The 4,150-nt window shown below is 38.1% G+C and overlaps 2 long non-coding RNA genes across 2 annotated transcripts; both read right to left on the reverse strand.

The window, feature by feature from the left end:
- Window positions 1–545: 545 nt before the first annotated feature.
- LOC112122436 lies at window positions 546–1,380 on the reverse strand. Its single transcript, XR_003370305.1, has 3 exons — window positions 1,345–1,380; window positions 863–933; window positions 546–645 (listed from the first exon to the last, which is right to left on the reverse strand). It is a non-coding gene; the product is annotated as an uncharacterized LOC112122436 (long non-coding RNA).
- Window positions 1,381–1,931: 551 nt separating this feature from the next.
- LOC113408471 lies at window positions 1,932–3,392 on the reverse strand. Its single transcript, XR_003370306.1, has 3 exons — window positions 3,322–3,392; window positions 3,029–3,094; window positions 1,932–2,091 (listed from the first exon to the last, which is right to left on the reverse strand). It is a non-coding gene; the product is annotated as an uncharacterized LOC113408471 (long non-coding RNA).
- Between the last annotated feature and the right edge of the window lie 758 nt (window positions 3,393–4,150).

Below are 4,150 nucleotides of genomic sequence, written 5' to 3' on the forward strand. Positions count from 1 at the left end.
GGGATGGTTGCAAAACGGGAGGGATGGGGTTTGTGGTCGAAAACACTCACGGTCTGCTTCCTCTGGGGATGGTTGCAAAACGGGAGGGATGGGGTTTGTGGTCGAAAACAGTCACGGTCTGCTTCCTCCTGGCTAATGTGCCAAATTGATCTATTGCATGATTGAGGCATGCTGTTTCACTTTTTTGTGTGTGAATCCGTGAAAAGGGAGGTAAGGTTTGGGGGAACGGAGCATGCCCCTGAGCCCAAGGTGAGACCAGAGTGGCCCCTTTCATTGAATTTGTGAAAAGGGAGGTAGGGTTTGGGGGTACGTAGCCTGCCCCTGAGCCCAAGGTGAGACCACTTTCATTTTTTTACTTTACTCTTCCAATTTGCATCATATACATGGACACAAATACAGAGAACAATTTTTTAAAGTAAAGAACATTTATTATTATAATCTGGTATATACATTAAAAATGTCTTTTGGTTGCATTATGTTTTGAACAGAGGCATTTAAACAATTTTTTTTTGGGGGGGGTAAAGAAGTGAACTATGCACATTTTTTGCAGTTGTACTCTTTCTTGTCATCAGTCAGGTAGTCTTGATTGGTTCCTTCTGTAATGCAGGGCATATGTGCCCACCTCTTGCAAGAATCACAGTGTACCTTTGATAAGTAACAATTAAGAAATGAAATCACAGAAGTTATAATGTTACACATACTTTTCATTCACTCATGCTATTCCTTCCACATGTCAGCATTACCTAACGTATGTATGCCTATCAGCATGAAGAAAATGTTTACTGATGTGGATTTTTTACAAGAATCATGATCCTTAGGCAGTTTATGGCATTTATTTCTCATATAATTCTATGTTTCTTACCATCGTGCAATCCTCACTTTCCTTTTCACAGTTGACGAGGTTGCAGTATATGCAGTAGTCTTCCACGTTTTCTTAAAAATATATATATCGTTATGAAATGATGAATACATTATGACCAAAACTGAAAATGCAAATCTTCATTTATTAATTAATGTCAAAATTTTAATCCAGTCAATGGTTTGAACGTATCTTTTCCTTTTTTGTGACTCATATTTTCTCAAATTTTTAGTTTACTGCCCCTGTATCTAAAAATGCCAATTTCATTTAGCTGGCCGATCAATAGCAATCATCATTCACCTGATTCAAATTTTTGTGTACTTAAGGATATTATTGGTTCATAGTCACCATTACAGAACCAAACCTGTGAGATATCCCACTTTAGAGGTATTAAGATAACTGTCTGCTATGTGACATAATTCCACTCTTCATGTTATCTTCACATGTGCCTAATGAGACAACAGTACATGGTAGAAAGTAATTACCTGACTCCTTCATTAGAAGAATTGCTATATGTCTTCTAAATGCAATATTAGCCTCTTGTGTTGTTTCTACCATACTGATGTCTTTGTGCTGCAAATTATGCTTCTGCAAACTAACAACACTGATATTTAGAATAAACATCATAATTACCAGAGGTGAAAGTGGGCCGGTTCAGCATACCGGTAAGACCCATCCACTTGTACCGGCCCATACACGGCTGACGTTACACTTCCGCTGTGGTAGTGCTTTATGCTTTAATGTCGCTGCCCCCTTTAGCACCCTCCCCCGCCCCCCCGCATCAGCGGCCCTGCCATAGGGTCCGGCAATGCTGTTGGATGCTCCTGGCAGGGCTGCCGACAGTGCGGGAGCAAAATGTGCCCTGGGTTCCGGCGATTTACAAGGGCCTGGTTCCCCTGGCCACTGCAGCAGCAGCTGTGAGGAAGGGCTGGCTGGTGGAATCTGGCCCCCCAGCACTGCACCTTCCGCTGGAGACCCCATCCCTTCTGGGGGCCACAAGCCCACCCCACACACCTTGGCAAGGACGCTGGTGCAGTGCCCACTGGTAGTCTCCGGCATTTACTTTCACCCTGGATAATTACACAAACATAACAAATAATAATGGCAATTTGGTATTCAATACCTTTAAGATGAGTGGTCCGCAGTTGTGGCCATCACTTTGTCTGGGATGATGATCAATTTTACTGTTCCAATCAGATGAGGATTTTCTAGTTAATCGTTTGATGAAGTTTCTGAAATTTTTAGAGAGTACATTAGCAGACTGCATAAATGAGCTTTGCTTTCCCTTTTTTCCCCCTCCGGTTTATGGACATAGATAAAAATCCATTCTATCTCTTTTTAATTAATTATGGAAATTACTTATTGCTCACGTATATACACACTTTCTTTCATATTATTGTCTCACTCTTACACAATGTATCACCTGATTTGCTGTGACCCATGTTGATAATAACACATTCTCAATCATGCAACATGCTACTGTTTCGTGTCCACATTCTGTGAAGTCGTTCCCCAGAGTCAAATCACACAAGTTCACTCAAAGTCCATTACTAGGCATATTCAGTACAAGTACATGCTGTTTCAATTTTTATTTGTAGCTAACAGGAAGATATTAGTCTCACAATTGTTACATTCCCTTCAAAAAAAATTTCAATGGAACAGTTAATGTCCACTGTAAAAGTAAGTATCTAATAAATCACCTCCAATTCCTCAGGCATGTTCCTTCATATCTCATCTCATCACACAAGGGGTCAATTATTAACAATTCTTTTTTTTTCCATCGAGGCTATCTGTGAGTTTAAATATATTCACAAATTATATTGGTAATGTGATTATTTCAAACATTTTATAATGATTTATCAAAAATCATTATGCAATGAACATATTTTCGTTTGTAATGTCTCAGTAAAACAGAAGAGAAAAGCATATTGTGAAATCATTGATCAATTCATTACAGAATGTATTCTTCCAAGTTACACTCACAACATAACTTGACAGTAGCATTTTATTTTTAACATTCACATTCCACTTTCATTTGCATGCACTGAACTCACTGAAAACCCGCAACACGGGAAATTATATCACTGCTACCATAGTTGGGTTACAAATCTCTTATTTATTATAACATTTATTGACCATAATCCACAACTGCAATACAAAACATCTTACCGCAAGAACCCAATGACCTGGTGTGTGGTAAGGAAGCAATAATATATCATTTTGAAGTAATTCACTCTGTATTTATTAAAAAAAAAATAATTAGAAATGCAATTATAGTTTCCAGTGAAGCAAACAATGAAATGTACATTATACTGTATTTCCCAGTTTCATTACATGTATTGTTATTAGACTACTCCTCCACATCAAACACACCATTGTATTTGCTGTTTCACACTGTGTTTAACCCACTGAATGAAATTGTGCTTTGCTCATGCTATGTATGAAAGTGTGTTAGCATTTACCTTCACTTTCATTTGTGGAGCTCTGCCTGAGAGAATGACAGTAGAAACTACTGATGAGATGGCTTGTACCTGTTGACATTCAACAAAGTTATTAATGCATTAATAACACTGGTCTACAATTTTTGAGAAGTCGTCTGCTTCAGAGATAAAATGTGCTATTTATTATGTATTTTGATGTGCTGAATTCAAATATGACAATTAAAACAACTGATTGGCTACTGTTTCTAAGATATTTAAGTTTTTACATTTTATGTCTATGTATATTGTGTAGATAGTAGAGTTTTAATCATAAATTGTAAACCTAGGTCTTTTCATGTGTTTATGGTTGCTTTACATGATAATATTTCACCTGTCCTGTTTATGTAACACTTTAATAATCAGCAAAAGGGTTATATAAATAAAATTTATTATGAAACAAAAGGCAAAAAACTATTATGTACATAGTTTAGTCCTATTCAGTGTCTACTCGGCACTTCTTGGCTTGTCTCTTGTATTCATTAAATGGAGCATCTCTTGTCACTGTCCAGCAATAGTCTGCAAGCATTGATGGGCTCCATTTGCCCTGATAGCGTTTCTCCATTCTTGCAATGTCCTGGTGAAATCGCTCGCCGTGCTCGTCGCTCACTGCTCTGCAGTTCGGTGGAAAAAAATCTAGATGAGAGTGCAAAAAATGTATCTTTAGTGACATGTTGCAACCAAGGCTTTTGTATGCCTTGAGGAGGTTTTCCACCAACAACCTGTAGTTGTCTGCCTTGTTGTTTCCAAGAAAATTTATTGCCACTAACTGGAAGGCTTTCCATGCCGTCTTTTCCTTGCCACGCAGTGCATG

This window comes from Terrapene carolina, unplaced genomic scaffold (genome assembly GCF_002925995.2).
Source record: "Terrapene carolina triunguis isolate 2854851 unplaced genomic scaffold, T_m_triunguis-2.0 Scaffold15964, whole genome shotgun sequence".
Lineage (NCBI taxonomy): Eukaryota > Metazoa > Chordata > Testudines > Emydidae > Terrapene > Terrapene triunguis.